Here is a 17,842-nt window from a genome sequence, read left to right as displayed (position 1 = left end):
GGAGAACGAGGACCCGGCTGGTCGGGATGACTTTCAAGAGTCTAGAGGTAAAAAGAAGCTAGGTACAGGCTCTGGGCCATCTCCGGTTACACTAAGACCAAGACAACTGCGTATACCTGTTCTGAAGCCCCCATTAAAGCTACCTCTAAACATCTCCAACAACCCTAACACCACTAATAACACTAACATTACGAATAACCCTACCGAATTGTTGCACTCTCCAAATAAATTAAGCACTACCCCTGTTAGTGCACCCCCTATCCTCTTCAACATTCGGGACTCTGAACCCTTGGCTCAACCTGCATTGGAGGACAGGCAAACTTTTGCGAGCCTTGTGCAGAGGGGGGTGAAGGAGGTGGGGTGTGTACCACATGCTGAATTTCCTGAAAATGAGAAGAAGTCTACCAAAGGAACTAGCGAAGGTGCCAGCAATATAGACTCCATTGTTACTGTGGTGCCCTCTGATGTAGATACAGTGACTACCCTCAAAACCGGAACCATCGTCCCCATCACCAGCCTAAACACCACATCCAAGCTCCTAAATAACATTAAAGAGAACGACAACAACCCCCCCAACCAAACCCCCACCGGCCCTCCTCACCGCTCCGCCTCATGACCCGGGAGACATGGGAGGCATTCTGAGGCCGCTGTCTGCCGCAGAAGCGGTGTCTTCAGGTGGGTCGGTGCCGGCTGCGGCGACTCCTGCCCTCCTCGGGGGGGGGGGGGGGGGGGGTGGTTGCGGCGGTCGTCCACGCGCCAGAGGAGAGACGGGGCCGTGGAGAGTTGGGCAAGGGAATTGGAGGGGAAGCGGGTTCGGCGCCGTGGTTGGAGCCCCGGCGGCCGGGAGAGGACGCGGCACTCTACGATCCTGGCGCCGCCGCCGCGGCGGGCGTGGCGTTTGTGGGGGACGCCGCTGGCAGCGGTGCGGGTTGCGGAGCGCTGGAGGAGGAGGGGGCTCCCTGCTCGCTTTGGCCGATGGAGCAGCCGATGTCCCCAGCGGAGGAGGGGGAGAGGAGTCAAGCCGCCACAGAGAACAGGGCTGAGTTCGCTGGCCAACAAGCAGCAGGAGTGGCCACTGACACCAGCTGGCGGCCTGCATGTACCCTGCGGAGGGCAGGCCAGTCAAAAGAAAGGAACGTGCATTAACAGCACTAAAACAAAAGAATCTGAACAGGGGGAAATCCTCCACCAAACCCTATTACAGAGGATCAAGTAAAAAAAGTAAAATCACTCAAAGTACCGCCCCATAATCAGGTGACAAACTTTTTTTTAAAAAAGGGTGTAAGCCCCCTCCACACCACAAAAATGAAATATCGGATGGAGAGCTTTTGGAGGGGTAGGTGGCGGTTGAAGAGTCTATTTTAAAAGAACAACCATCCAATAGTCAAGAGGAGAGGGGAGCTGTTAAACAGAGGACTGGGAACATATTGCCACAACTTGAAACGCCAGTAAGGTGGCACTTTGGGAAACCCCCCCTGGCCTCTCCTATTCCGCACCTCCCTGCACTGAAGGCAGGTGTGCCGCCCTTGGGGCCCAACCAGACCACTAACAACTTAAAGAGTACCCACGAGTCTTTGGAGGTGACGGAGGAATCGAACGTGTGGTCTCAAAGTGGGCACCTGCAAGAGGAAACCTCTAGCCAGATCGATCCAGGCCCCTAGAAGGCTTTTGGAAGTCCCCTGGGTCTTAGTTCGGCCTCGAATATACATGAAAAAAACCTGCCAAAGACACCGCCCAGAGGCGCCACGGGAAAACCAACACCGGCCCACGAGGCGTGCCTTACCCCAGGTAGAGTGAGGACCGACAGAATCTCATTACACGGGAGTGTAAAGGAAACACTGCATAAGAAAATAGACCTAATGGGTATAATGTCCACTGTGACGATCGCCCTAACTCCTTTTAACAAACTATACGAAGCACTGAATGACTCTGTGAAAGATCAAGCTGCAATCACTGCCCTTATACACACCAAGTTATTATACTTGGAAAAATACATATTGGCTAAGGAAGTGAGACAAGAAAACACCAGAGACCAAGGATCATCGTGCTCTCTAGACCTGGAGCGGAATACACAAGGAACACAGACCAGTGCCAACTGTTGGAACAAAAATAATGACTTGGCACTGAACATGGAGGAAAAAAACACTAGTGCACAAACGAGTATGAACGGCCAAACCAAACCTAGCGATCTGCCACCTGGTGGAAAGAAAGCTACGCCCCTGTCAGAAAATGGATGTATTAACTTCGACTGCTCAGGAATAACCCCGATCGAAGCGGAAAAGGGGTCAGAGGGCAAAACCAAAACTAAATGTACAAATACAAAACAGAAAGAACTTGGAAACCTCTTTAACAAGAAAGTGAAACCAGTGGAAAAATTCAATTTAAAAAAGGTACTAGTGCCGGAAAAAATAGAAGCCAAGAAGGTAGTTCGAAAGATAACGACCCCACCAAACTTGCCAAGAAGAACAGCAACAGCGAGACTACGAATGGGAACGAGGGAAACCTCCAACGCTAAACCACCATGAAAGGGTTAATCAAGAAAAAGAAAATTCTCGGAGGAAGAGAAAGTGGAGGAAGAGTTTAACTCTATAGAAGCCTTCTTAAATCTAAGTACATATACAGTGGAAGATTCAGAAACAGACATCCCATCGCATAAAACTAGATCACATACTGAAAGAGTGGCTGAGAGTGTGTGTAGAGGTGAAGTAACCCCAGCCCCCCACCCTGGGAGCCAAAGAGGAAGACTGCACAGTAAAGATCAATACAGACATACGGAATGGAAGAAAAGGAAGCCCTCTAAACCCCTCACAGCTAACGTCCTAAAGACACGAAGAGAGAGCAACTCTCCTTATGACAAACGCAACGATGATCTAAGTACTGGAGACAAGAGGTCTCGGCAGAAAGAGTCCAAAACTAGGAGGACTCCAGAGAATTTTTCAAGCAATAGTCAGCGAAATAAAGAGAGAGAACGAAGCAGGGGACGATCGTCGCACGAGAGCAATAAGGTATGGAAAAGGAGTAGAATGAACAAACGCATCAAGACAGATTATGCCATCTTCAAACTGGAGAGAAGGAGTGAAAATCCAGACGACTTTAGGTTGAACAGGAACACTATGCTGTATATCTTTGAGCAAATCCCAAATTTACGACTCTTGACCTCTCAAGACTTAAAAATTGTCGAACCATGTGAGAAAGGACGGAACGATCAGGCCTATATACACATATCATCATTATTAATAAACAACATCTTGAAGGCTGAGAAAGAAAACCTCTGGTATTTGGGATATGAACTGAAGGAAATTCAGGCCATTCAAAATCAGAGGTACCATCGGACGCATAGCTCCTCAGTGACGAGATCCCTAATAAGAAGAAAGAGAATACTGTCAGAACAAAATCACCACAATAAAGATAAAGGAAAGCGTCGGCCGAGTCATAAATCTTACTCGACTCAAGACAAGCAAAACACACACAGCCCCAATAGGTCAAGGGAAAGGAAGAGGAGAGAGGAGTCACCACACCTAGGTCGTAAGAAACACTCAGATGGTAACCGAGCAATAAACCCGGAAAGATGGCCAAAAGGACCGGGAGAAAAAATAAGAATCACAATTGCTGGAAGCCCCATGAAATTTTCTCGAGCGGAGAGTGGCACCGAAGCCAGAAGCCCGGGTTAGACAGCACAACAGGAGGTGGATATCAAATACACGACAATATGCAAACAAAATCTAGCAATTAGTGGACAGAAAACCCCCGCCGAGCCAACTGGTGAAGCAATCGCCCTTGATAATGGGCTCATGGAACACACAAGGGTTTTCCCACTTGACGGTAAGCTCCGATGTTAATCTAGGAGACTTTGATATCTTGTGTCTACAAGAAACGTGGCTGCTGGTGAAACCCTGCCTTGACGGATACACTTTGACCTTCACCCCGGCAGAGAAGGGAGCCACAGGAAGGCCAAGGGCTGGTCTTGTGACCGCTGTAAGATCGGGATGTGGCTTAGTGCCCAGGGCAGAATTACATCTCTCCCCGCTTATCCAAGGCACTAGATTAGAGTGGCAATGGGATGGCGTTGGAACAGGGAAGGAAAACTCTCTACAAAAACTGATAGTTATCTATAAATACTGGAATCCGGCAGAGACTACTACAGATCAATATCTAGAGGCTATCGACAACCTCCTGGAGAATGAAAGCGAAAGCCAACAACCGAACCTCATCACTATAAATGGCGACCTAAACTGCACAACGGAGGTTGACGAGACTCCCACATGCATGAGATCTACAACTGAAGGGGACAGAGCTAAACGATGGGGTAACCTGATGGATAAATGGGATCTGCATAACTTGCATTGGTTACGCTCTAAAGAGAACAAGAGGATCCCAACATGGCAAAGAAATCATCAAAAGGGAACTATTGATCATACTTCTGTATCGAAGGCTTTACTGAGCATGATAAAGTCTTTCAATGTGGTGAAAACGGACAAAAGCGATCACAATATCTTAAAAAAGACCTGGCACCATTATAGGCCGTCGCAAGAATCCATGCTACAAGGCTTGGAAGCTAACCCGAGTGGCAATCGCCTTAGGTTAACGGCAAAAGCCATCAGTGAAATAACGACGGTTTATAAAACCATCAGCAATAAGCTTATTGATAAGACAGTTGGAGCTGCTAATGCCGATTACGTGCCGTTATTGGAAATTTACCGCAGATCGAAGCAACAAGGGGGCCCTTCACACTCAGTCCACAGACACAGTTACAATAAGGAACTGGTAAAGCAACGAGCTGCCTTGAGAAAAATCCAGAGAATGGCAAAATCCAGTGACTCAATAAACTTGCAAGCGAAATACCACCTTGCGCAACGCAGGTATAAAAATTGGGTGAGACATCAGTGTGCAAGTCTTCTACAGCAAGACGCAGAACAAATGCTGAGTATACTTTCAAAGAAAAGCAGCAAAGAATTCTGGTCTTTGATTCATACGAAAACAACAAGTACCCAGACCAGCCTCCAGAATAGCGTCAGCGAAGAGAAATGGGTGGACTTCTTTGCATCGCTATATAAAAAGGAGGACAGCCGGATATCGAACATCCGGAGGTGTCAAGTGACAAACTGGGAAATACCCTGTGATCATGATACTATTACATCAAAAATTACGAAGCTAAAAAACTCTAGAGCGCCAGGACCGGACGGCATCTCCAACATAGATTTGAAGACCAATGTTGTAACTTGGGTTCCACTAATTAGCCAGATTTTCCAGAACTGTAACACTTCTAAATCTGTGCCTCCCTCTTGGAAGACTTCAAATGTGGTCCCAATCTTTAAAAAAGGAGCGAAAGAAGATCCGAGAAATTACCGTCCTATAGCGCTCCTGGACGTTATTGGGAAGTTATTTGGCTCTTGTGCTCTGGACGGCCTGAACAACTGGCTAAAGGAATCCAACTATAGAGATCAATTCCAGACGGGGTTTGTCAGAAACATCGGCACCTCAGCTAACATTCTGGTACTATGCTCCTTGAAAGCAAGAGTCCAACAAGGAGCGCCGAGAATATTCATGGCCTTCGTCGACCTAGTGCAGGCATTTGATCGTGTGAGCCGTGAGCGCCTGTGGGACAAACTAATTGGCAAGAACTGCCCAGGGAAAATCTTATCCCCAATAAGAGCTCTCTGTGAAGAGACCACCATGAGAGTCCGGGTGAATGGGGCAGGGGCACTGTCAAAGGTTATCCATACCGCCCGAGGAGTAAAGCAGGGCTGTCCCTTAGCTCCAGCTCTGTATAATGCCTATATAGCAGACCTGGAAGACGACTTTGCCAAAACTAGGTGCTTTCCCCCATCATTAGGAGGAGAGAAAATACAGAGACTCCTCTATGCGGATGATATCCTATTAGACCAGACAGCGGTGGGGCTCCAAAGGCAGTTGAACAGTCTTCTTGTGCATCTGGGAAACAACCATTTAGAACTAAATAAAAGCAAAACCAAGATCATGGCCTTCGAAACTACAACTCGAACAGCAGGCAAAGAAAAATGGAGCCTAGAAAACGAAAAAGTTGAAATCGTAAAGAGCTTTAAATACTTGGGAGTGACGCTAAGTAACAGCCCCACGGAAATTCCAATGCAGGAGATGCTAATAGCCAAAACAAAGACCTTGTCATGCCAGGCACAGACAATCGACATGAAATATGGAAAGTTCTCATTGATTCCAGTACTGTCTTTCTTTAAAACCAAGGTCATCCTGAGTATAACGTATGGAGCGGAAGCAATGCCACAAATCCCGAGGCAGTTTTGGGACAGGTTGGAGGGCCAATTTTGGAAGAAGGCGCTGGGACTGCCAATGTCTGTTCCCATATGTCACATCAGACAAGAACTCTGCCTACCATCTGTGAAGGGGACGGTGGCGAGGAACACCCTGATGCTCTTCAGGAAAGTGATCATGGACTCGTCAGTGCCTGTATTTGAGATTCTGAAGAACGAACTGGCCAGCGGGAAAAACAAAATACTAGCATCATGGGAAGAACACTGAAAACCTGTTACAAGAGGTGGCCCTCACTAGAGCAATCCTAATACAAAATCCAACGAAGGTGGTGAAAAAGCTGACCGAATTGGATTGGAACAGAACGCAGGATAACGTTGCCTCGTATAAATCAAGTAAAACCCTTCCGAAAAGCCAAAAGAGAGTCAACGAAGTGAGGGGGTACTTGAAAAAATTCCCGGACAAAAAGCTGCGTAACACCTTCCTCAGAATCAGATTGAACCTCTTGAAAACAAATGAGATTTTGGCCAGAAGAGGAGAGGTAACCACGGATAAGTGCCAGTATTGTAATACCCAGCAGGTGGAATCCATCAGACACCTTCTGTTAAAGTGCAAGGGTACCCACGAGGCAAGAGAAATCTATTTAATGAAACACCTGAGCAGCATAACTACAGCTGACGAAGAGGACTGGTGGAATGGCTTACTGGAGGGGGGGGGGGGGAAACCGAATGGTCAGTGGCAGTGACTCTGTTCTTTAAAAAAATTGGACTAGTACAGGAGTACAAAAAAAACTGTTCAGGCGCGAAAAGGACAGTAAGGCAGTAATGGAGACAGGCGTAAACTGAAGCCTAAACTCTTGCTCTCTTAAGCTAGGAACTCCTGAATTTAACTTGGATGGAACGCAATCTAATCTAATTTGGAGGGATGAACCTTCATCTGCTTGTCTGTTTTGTAAAAATTGTAAAATTGTATTACAATTAAATCAAATAAAAAAATAATAATAATAAAAAAAAATTGCAGCTATCTACATTTTGGCCGGTTGAGTTCACCAATGCCACCATCACCCCCTCCAGGATGCCACATACCAGCAGGGCCCTCCCTTCATCATCTCTCGCTGTTGAGACCAGACAAAACTTAACCCCCCTGCCTATTAGGACGTCCACCCCCCTCCCATAGGAAGAGTATGAGAAATACTGCTGGCATCCCCAATGGGAGCCCCAACTGCATTCTGAGGAGGGGTGGGTCTCCTGAATAAATGCCACCTCCACCCAGTGCCTACAGAGTTACTGTGCAACATTCCTGACCTTGCAGGGGTGATACCCACCCCCAATGTTCCATGTGCCTACCCAAAGGGCCATCCTCTCTCACCAGCACCAAGTCGGCAGAGTCGGTCTCCCCATAACCACTTGTGTAGCCGTGGTTTGTCAGCGAGCAGGAATCGGGCTCCTGACGAACAGAACAACAGTCGGTCACCAGACTACGAATCAGACTGCCCACAATCATAACAATACCAACCCCCAGGCCAGCTGCATCAATGAGCAGGCCTCAGGGGCCCCCTGGCCCTCCCGACCCTGGTTCCTGGCCCCGTTCCGGGGTCTCCAATTGTTGAGTCACCCTCCGATCTCATCCAGGAAGGAGCTTACCACCTCTTGGGACATGGAAAATTGTGTCTTCCCATCATGCTGGATGCAGAGCTTCGCAGGGAGCAACATGGGAGTATGAAATACTGCTGTCGCTGAGGCAACATTTAACCCCTGAAAAAGATCTTCTCGATGCCTGCACCGCCGTTGAAAAATCAGGGTAAATCTGAAATGTATCGCCGTCATATTGAAGGTCCCCTTTCTGCCTGGCTAATCGAAGGACCATATCCTGGTCCATGTAATTCAGAAGGTGGGCGATAATGGGACGGGGGGCCGGCCCGGTCATGCCTCTGGTGTATGGTGAGCCCTTGTTAGGCAGAATCCTGTGCAGTTCCCTTGGGAAACACTGCAAGAAGATTAAGACTACAGGAGTAAGCAGTAAACCCAATTGGTAGCAGTCTGCACCACCCAGATTTACCTGGTAGCTGTGGCCGAGCAGTCAGACCTCTCTCAAGATGAGGAGGGCAGTATACAGAGGATACACAATAGGGCTAAAAACACAGTAGAGCAAGCAAACACTGACCAGAGGTTGGTATCAAAAGTATATAATTATTTATTTAAAACACACTTTAAGAAATACACTAAGCACTATAGATCAAAGCAAGTTCAAACACAATCAGAAAAGTATACACACCTCCCTTAATAATTATTAGACGAGTCTAGATTAAAATACCACTATTTGTAAAAACAGATGTGAGCGCGTAACTTAGATGGCACTCCAATAATTACGTTAAAGGGAGAGCAAAAGGCAGGTCATGAAAATAAAACAGTTCCCAACACTTTTCTAAGACCACAGCAAGTTAGTGAAGGCAGAGTCTACTGTAGAGCCAAAGTTCATAGGCCAGGCCCACTTTAAATGGTGCAAGGCGGAATGTGCCCAAGATCACACAGTTTAAAATGCGCTAAAGTCTTTGCAAAAATGTTCAAAAGAGGTTGGTTTGATGCGGAAGGTAAAGTTAGAAGGTCTGGGGGCCAACCCAGTTGGAAAGCCAAGGATTTAAGGGTCACCTTTAGCAAACCGTGGAAAGGGAGGCCAGGTGGAACACAGTACCTTTAAAAGTGAGGAAGCTCCAGCAGTGGCAGTTGTTCCTGGCAACGGGTGCAGTTTGTGGTTTCGACCAGGGGAAGAGAAGATCTCGTTGAGGAGGAAACGTGGAGTCGTTGCACTGCCGAGGGAAGAGACCAGCCGCGGAGTTCGTTCAGTTAAAAGGTGCGTTCCTTTTATTTGCGGTCACAGTGGTGAAGCTTGGCTATCCGGCCGCCGAGGTGCCTGGCACTGGCGATTCTACCAAAGGACATCCTGGAAGGCGAATGGCGAACTGGTTGTTCCCACCAGCTCAAAGGGAGAAGACTCTTACAGCAGAAAATCTTCTCTTGTCGTCGGTAAAGTGGTGAGGTTGTTGCAGCAGGGCTCCACCGGTGGTGTCGTCGTTGCAGATGGCTCAACTTCTACCCTCTTCGGATTTCGTAGGTCCTGTGGCGACTTCTGAAGTTCCAGTCCCAAAAGCCCTGCTTTTATGCAGAAAACCCCCCATTCAACAGCCTAGCTGTCACTCATACATGCTGAGTGGTGAGCCGGGCAGCTCACCACCGGGCCAATCAGAACAGAGTGCGACTTGGGTTGCTAAGGCAACGCAGTCCAGGGTGCCAATTCCCCCACCCACACATCCTGTGGAACCCAGACAGAGTGGCACCAGTTGGAGGGCTTCTGTGGAGAAGCCCGCCAAAAAGTGGAACAAAGGGCCCAACCTTGGTTGGAGTTACAGAGACGGACACAAACGCCATTTTGGGAAAGAGTTCTGGCGAAAAGACCCAACCGGTGATTTTATATTAAATAAATAAACCGGCGGTATCTTTAACATTGCACCAAAAAAAGTGGTGCGTTTTAAAATCAATGGGAAAATCCCATAGGAAATATTCCGGTGGAATATTTCGCTTGGTAACCACTGCCACCAGACAGAAACTCGACAAGGGGGTACTGGACAGTGCCCCCCTTGGAAACAGACCCAGGGGCAATCTAATTAACCCCTTCTAGTACATCCACAATATGATGGTTTGTACTGGTTCAGTTCACAATTTTGGACTAATAAAGCCAATGGTGACTGTACATGCCGTGGGAGACAGTAGTCAGTCACAAGGTATGGAGTCTATGTTTGGGGGTCACTAGGACACCCCTGTGTTACTGCACTGAGGGTGCTGTGTAACACATACACTAAAAAGGATGATACCCTATGGAGTAAAAGATCCCATAGCCTATAAGCACACAATAAGGCAAAGACATACCTCAAATCATGCCTAAGAGAGGGAGGAAAAGAGTCTCACTCTTAACAGGAGAAAAAAAAAACAAAATCCAGCAAAGCTGCTGGGGGACTCACTAGGGTTGGGAAATTAGCCTTATAAGAGAATTCTCCCTAACAGCCCTCTCAACCACAAACAGGGGAGAAAGAGTGGTCCCTCCAAAGACCACTTTGCACAGATTTCAACAAACTTCTCCATCTTGATCTGCCCCTGTCATTCTCGGATACCAACCAAAAGGATATTGTTCTTGCGGGTGCTGCCCTCCAAATCCTCATTCTTGGCAGACATTGACTTCAGCTGCACCTCCAGAGCAGACACCCTGGCCGCAAGCGACGTCTATCCATCTTCCAGACATCCTGCGATCCACTTCGTCAAAGCGGTTGCCGTGCTTGTCCAGACAGTGCTGCAACATATCAACCTTAGAGGAGACAGAGTCAAGTTTGGAGTCCAGCCCCCCCGATGCCCGCCATAAGGCATAAGGTCAAGCAATAAATCCCTAATGTCCATCTCTGGCACAGGGACAGCCCCTCCCAAGGACTCCATGGGTTCTAGCACCCCCGCCTGGGGCTGAATCCAGGGGGTCCTGGTGGAGGGGCTCTCTCAAAGGTAAGCTTCCTCTGCATTTTGCCGGTTTTCTCCATGGCAGGACCAGTGGACCCCGGCAGCCTCCGCGCACAGGAGAAGGGTCAAGGGCATGGAGCTCCAAACAGCTGGCACGAAAAAGATAGTCGGGGGGGGGGGGGGCATCCATCATGTGCACAAGTCACCTCTCACTGCTGTGCCACTGCAGATCTCACCATCCAAAAAGCCGGCATCCAGATACCAGGACCCCCGCCTCCACCCAAGGCCTCCCAGCGGCCCACACTACTCTCCGGGATGTGAACGCTGGAAAACCAGCATGTACCCCACATGACCGCAGTCAAGGGGATGGTGGCAACTAAGCCCAGGTCTGCGCCCCCACACAGACCAAGGTCCCTGCCTCCCTGCATCTTCAAAATTCAGCCACTCCAGGACCGGCTCTAGTCCGGCCTCATTCCCACCTGATGCAGATGCCGGCCACTTAACGCCAAAAACCACCACCAAAGTTTGCCGTAAAGGGGGTAGTGTGGGGGCCACACAGGAGACCACTGTCTCACTCGCTGCTCCAACGGCCAATTGCCTGTCCTCTTCCCTGCAGGCCGTTCACGCCACTGCTGGTGGACCCCCACTGCTTGTCCGCCCAGGGGGCTCCAGCCAAGACTGTACGAGGCCAGGATCCACTGCGGGATCGCCCAGGGCCTCAATGTGCGGATGCCCCCAGTGCGATCAGCGGCCCAACTCCGCCCAGGTGCCGGGAGCATGTTCGAGACTGCCTACGCCCCCAGGCCTCTGCGGCTCCCCTCACCAACGCCGCTCCTCAGTCATCCCTCCAGGAGTCATCCTCCAAGCAGCAACTTCCTTCCAACCACGCCCGAGCCCGTCCAGCACACTTAGTCTGGCCCGGATGGGATTGAGGGGGGCAGGATGCCTGCCACAGGCAGGGGGTACCGGCCTCCACCACCAGCTGTCTCCACGCCAAGAGAGCCAGGCCGGGAGCCTGCTCACCCAGCAGGTGGCTCAGCACCACAGCGGTTGCCCCGTTTTTGGGAACACCGTCAGGCCAATCACACCGCCAGCGCCAGAGAAGCACACTGTCCGGAAATGTCACCCTCCGCACCTCAACTGCACCAACAGGATGCACCGGGCTGCCTGCAAAGCTGCTCTTGACCAGGATTATTTAGAGCCGACGCACAGAGCTCAATGAGAGGCCACCTTCTTGGCACAGCTCTCTAGTGCCCCTGACAAAGGACTTTACAATCAAATCAGTCCTTTGTGGTGAGCCAATGTAGGGATCGCTGTAGTCCTAAGATAGGAGAGGATTTCCCCACTCTAAATATCCATCTAACTGCAGTATTTTGTGCTCTTTGCAACCGCTAGCAATGTTTTGATGGAATACCTGAAAGAAGGCCATTGCAGTAGACAAGTTGGGAATTCACCAGAGCTTCCACAACCACTGCATGGTCATCCGCGGGAACAAACGGGAGCGAGTGCTTGGCCCAGAAGACGCAGAGTATAGAACACAGACTGTACCTTGTCACCCACCTGAGCTTCACTGCTCAGGTTCTCCTGCCATATGCAGCCTTGATTTTTTTATTTTAGTGCCAAACAACAGTTCCATACCCAAGGTGGGTGGGGATGCCTCTACTGGTCAAGAAGGTGTTTGGGTCTAAACGGTGCAACTTCCGTTTTTTTGGCATTAAGTTGACGCCAGTTGGAGGACATCCAACCACTGACCTCGTCCAAACACTGTTTGACCCTCACAAATGACTTGTCCACATTACCTATTTTGATGAGCACCTGTGTGTTATCAGCATAGCAGCAAGTACAAATAAAAAAAAAAAGAGGGGACAGAGAGGATCCTTGAGGTTCTCCACAGTGTTTAGGGAGGGGGTCTGAAATGAACCCTCCCAATCTCACCAGTTGATGCCAGTCAGTTAGATCAGTTAGGAATGAATCAAACTATTTAATGGCTGGTTCCGATACGTTTCCGGCTTCTGTGAAGCGGTTGAGTAAGATACAGTGATCCACTGTATGAAATGCACCAGAGAGATCAAACATGACCAATAGAGACAATTCTCCCTGATCTGCCACCTGTAGGAGATCATCCTAAACAGCCAGCAACGCAGTCTCTGTGCTAAATTTTGGCTGAAATCCTGACTGAAGAGGGACTAATAAAGACTCTCTCTCGACGTATTGCTGCAATTGAGATGTAACAATCTTCTCCAGTACTTAGGCCGGTTAGCGGTCGGTAATTCTGGAGATACACCGGGTCCAGATGAGATTTTTTTGAGAAGGGGCAATAGTCCTTTTCAGCTCCCATGATACTGAGCTAATTAAAGATTTACTAATACATTTAATAAAAATAAGATGTGATCTTGGGCCAACCATTTCGCAACACTCGCTGGTAACGGAAAAGGACACATTGTTTGTAGGCTTCAAATTCTCCATTAGCAACCGAACAGCGTCCTCTGATGTCACTGAATTCAAAAGGCGACACACCATGAAAGTATCCAGATTCTGTCGCAAAGGGAGATTCCTTAGAAACAGGGGTCAAGTCCATGAAGTGTGCCACGGTCTCTCCTCCGACCCTGCTGCGACAGTTCTCGCCCACTAACGTAGGTTTGAACTGGCGTTGCAGGGTGATTTTGTATTTTATTTTAAAACTTTTTTTTTTATCCCGCGATCATCTAAAGGAAGCAGGGGACACCCCTGCAACCCCTGACCCTCACTACACCGACAAAGGGAAGCGGGGGACAGCCCCGCAACCTCTGCTCCTATTAGTCGGTGTAGTGGGAGTCAGCATTTTATTGCCGCGAAAAGGCGCAGTAATAAAGAGGTCACAATTTTCAGGGCAACATTTTAGTATTATTCCGTTAAAATACTTCCTCTCAAAAATCATTCCATTGCTGCTCATACCAGTGGCTCTTAATGGCATCAGATATCACATGCCTGTCTCAATTTGAAGTATCTTATCCAGTTAGTAGCATATTAAGCATGCAACCTTAGATGTGTAACTCATCAGAGGGAGCGTGATCACTGGCAGAGGTTTTTCTGGACACCACCCATCTACTAGTAGACACAAATAATGTCAAATGTCAATGTTGAAGGTATTTTTGCACCGTGCACTGTCGCCCCAAAATGGTCCCCAGACGCTCTGGCAGATCTGAAAAGGAGATTGTGAAAAAAGGGGGGTGGTTAGTACGGTGTTGTTGGGAATAGGAAAGAGAACGTGTGAGGTTGTGTTGGCAGCTTCAGTTTGGTTTGCACGGTTCGCTGAGCTTGACGTGGTTTACGGGTCTGTGATAACTCCCTTGTGCTGTTATGTTTTGTTATGTGTTGTTAAGTCTGTTGTTGTAATGTGGTGAAGTGGGCGTGGATTGCTGTGCAGAGAGGTGGTTGTGTGGTTTTCTGTATGACATGTATGAGAAACCTTGAGAGTTGTGTTTGATGGGTTTTTCTTGTTCCTTTTATTTTACTCTCCTCCTCCTCTCCCTCTTTTACTTCTATATCCTTGTATGTTTCGGCTCCCTCATCCTGGATTGGAGATGTTTAGGTTAGAGGACTCCGGTCCCTCCCAGCCCGTCCTGTGCATGGATTTAACCTACCTAGGTTTTTCTGTGGGTTACTATTATGTGGGGTGGGTGGCAGGGGTCCCTCTGCCTTTTGGTTAGGTGAGGAATTGATTTAGGGTTATGGTTTCCTCCTTGAGTATCTTGTTCCCGAAGTGTTCTAATCCTTTGCAGTCGTTTCATCCAGTTTCCGGAGCAAAAAGCCAAGTCTTGAGCCCTTTTCTGAATTTCAGATGATCCTTTGTATTGCATATCTTTTTAAGTAGGTGATTCCAGGATATTGCTGCCAGGTGAGAGAACGAAGATCCCCCGAATGTTCTCTTGTTGTAAGGTTTTGGTTCTAGTCGTACGTCGTTGCTTGGTCTTAGTCCTCTTGTCGTATGGTACACAGTTATTTTCTCCTTAAGGAACTCTGCTCCTTGGCTGTGGATTGCCCTGTGTGTTATGCACATCGTTTTGAACTTCATTCACTGTTTTACTGGTAGCCAGTGTAGCAGTTTCAGCGCTGGGGTAATGTGTTCTCTTCGCAGTAGTTGGAGCAGTAGTCTTGCCCCAGTGTTTTGGATGCGCTGGAATTTTTTAAATATTTTAAGTCGTTCTTGCATTCCTAGCTATAGGCTGTTGGCATAGTCTACTCTGGACATGAGTGCCATGATGTCGAGTGTTTTGTGGGTGAAAGAGAGGATTCATAAGATCCTTTTTACTGCGTGTAAGAGGAAGAAACATTTCTTGATTATAGCATTTACTTGTGGCTTCAGTGTTAGTTCGCTGTCCATTAAGACTCCCAGGATCTTTTCTATCGGTTGGAATCGGTGCAGTTCCCATTTCCGTCAGCCATGGGATGTAGTGATTGTTTTCCCTGTTTTGGGGCATGATCATTATTTCTGTTTTGTCTGGGTTGAGTTTGAGGCTGTTAGTGTTCACTTGTGTATAGGTGTGTTATAAATGCCATATCATATCCAGCTGTAGAGTTCTTGTAGGCATTCTTCTAGAGTTGTGTTTCCTTCCTGTGTGTCTTGCATTTTGTAGACGATCTGTGAGTCATCAGCGTAAAAAACACAGCCTCAAGTGAGGCTGTGTTTTTTAATTACCCTGATTAGAGGCATCAGGTAGATGTTGAAGAGCAGTGGTGAAAAGGAGGATCCTTGCGATACCCTTGTGGTGGATTTGTAAGGCTTGATCCATACGGTTTCTGTTCTGTTTGTTTAGAAGGATTCATGCCATAGTAGGGTTAGGTCAGTGTTTTCTATTTCTTCCAATCTCCTGATGAGGATTTCATGGTGGACTGTGTTGAATGCTGCAGAGATATCCAAGAGTATTAGTGCTGTGTTTTTGTCAGCGCTAATACTCCGATGGAAAAGTAGAGAGGTTGGGCAAAGCTCAGAAACTATTGGACATCGAGAAAATCTCGACAGAAGGTCAACATGAGAACGTTCCATCTAGAAAGACCAGAGTCTGCAGATAGAGGGGTCACAGTTTTGGAAAATTTAATAGTAACCAACATAAATCCATTAAAGGGTATAGGTACCTTTCCCTCAAAGAGGGGGAAGACCCACTCAATAGTCCTCCAAATACCCATAATGTATCCATGAAGAGTTGTGGTGGTGGAGAAGGAGGTCCGCTGTGCTTAAAAGAAAATGTTTCCCTGTCCCTTCAGGAGGAAGCAGCCATCACCTTCATTGCCTTCCTTCCTCATAGTTGGGTGAGCCATACTCAAATATATGAGGATACTGATCATCAGATAAATGCCTGAACATACATACTGAAGATCTGTCTTTTTTACTCATTTGTCTAATAAAGACAGATAACAGCTGCTTTTCAAAATCGATTGGTGGTCAGAATGAGAAACGACTAAGCAAACTTACCACTGTTAACGTTCTTTGGACTGGTTGTTCCTCCCACGTATTCCTCATCTTTGATATTCGATATCCAGCTTCAGCTGCTTTGGAAAAGATTTTCAGCAGAAGGCGCTGTGCGGCAATGGCGTCGACTCGATGTCCTTCGAAGGCCTCCGTCTCGAGGATTAGGTCATCTAAGGCATATATAGCACGTGCAGCGCCCGTTGGCTCAGGTTCTGTTTTTTCTTAACAGTACAAATACCCGCATAACCACAGGAATGACCCTACTCAGCCATAAAGAAACGAAAGCTGTAATAACATGGGAAATTCTATTGTGGGGTAGGTTGGGAGGGCGATGAGGAATACGTGGGAGGAACATCCAGTCGAAAGAACGTTACCAGGGGTAAGTCATTTGTTGGTGGAACGGGCCCTTGAACCTTCAGAAGGATCCTTCCCTGCCAGCCTGTAACATTCTGACATAGCCAGAATTATCCATCTGGATAAGGTCTTTTTAGTAACAGCCTGACCCAGTGTGTGGCCCATATATCCAATGAAAAGTTGATCATCAATACAGAGTTTTGACAGTCTAGATATATAAAAGCTTAAAGCTCTGTGAGGGTCCAACCTATGTAACCTCTCCTCCTCCTTGCTAGGATGAGGTGGGGGATAGAAAGAAGGTAAAACAAAGTTCTGCCCTATGTGAAAATCTGAAATAATTTTGGGTACAAAATGATGGTTTAACCCTTAGAACAACCCTATCCTTATGAAAGATAGTAAAGGGTGGCTTGGAAGAAAGTGCCTGCAACTCACTTACTCTACAGGCTGATGTAAGAACTATCAATAGAAAGGTTTTAAAGGTTAACAACCTTAAAGGACATGAGGGTAAAGGTTCAAAAGGTGCACACATTAGGAATTTTCTAACAAGATTATGGTCCCAAACTGGAACCTGGAAAGAAGATTGGGGGGGGGCACACATTGGTGACCCCCTTTAGAAATGGTGTCACCAGTGGAATCTTGAAGTATGAACATTCTTCTGTTGAGCGCTTAAAAATGGACAGCGCCGCAAATAGCCTTTAATAGTACCAATGCCTGGAGGCCCAGATTGGCTAAAGATAGGAGAAAGGATACAAAAATTCTTGATCTTTTTCTCTGCACCAGTCGCAGAATGTATTCCAACGACAAAGACTTTGTTTCTGGACTTCTGGCCGAAAGCAAAATCTCCATTACATAATCTGGGAAGTCCCAATCCTTGTATCCCAGCCTTTCAGAAACCAAGTGTGAAGGTTGAGTGTTTTGACCTCTGGATGGAGAACCTGACCCGCCTCACACGAGAGTAGGTCCTCTCTGTGTGTAAGACGCATCAGAGGACAGATTGACATGTCCAGAAGGTACAGGTACCACGTCCTCCTGGCCCAATCCGGGGCAAATAGGATCATGTGTTTCCCGAACGTTCTCAACCTCCTGATCACGTGAGGAATGACAGGGACTGCAGGAAACATGCACAGAAGTGGAAATTCCCAGTCCACCACAAACTCGTCTCCTAAAGCTCCTCTTGGGAAAAATTCCCTGGAGCAGTACAGTTCGCACTTCCGGTTGACACCGGTCACTAACAGATCCACTTGAGGGGTTCCCCAAAGGGTGAAGATCTCTTGAAGGACTTCCTGAGCTAGTTCCT

At 47.8% G+C, this 17,842-nt stretch overlaps 1 protein-coding gene across 3 annotated transcripts in view; it reads right to left on the bottom strand.

The window, feature by feature from the left end:
* MFSD13A (major facilitator superfamily domain containing 13A) overlaps nucleotides 1-17,842 on the bottom strand; it is a 508,579-nt gene that overhangs the window by 314,936 nt on the left and 175,801 nt on the right. The window lies entirely within an intron of this gene.

Source organism: Ambystoma mexicanum, chromosome 8, assembly GCF_040938575.1.
Source record: "Ambystoma mexicanum isolate Mex_15411 chromosome 8, UKY_AmexF1_1, whole genome shotgun sequence".
In the NCBI taxonomy this organism is placed as follows: domain Eukaryota; kingdom Metazoa; phylum Chordata; class Amphibia; order Caudata; family Ambystomatidae; genus Ambystoma; species Ambystoma mexicanum.
The sequence above is the reverse complement of the archived record's forward strand: the minus strand, read 5'-3'. Positions and strand labels throughout refer to the sequence as shown.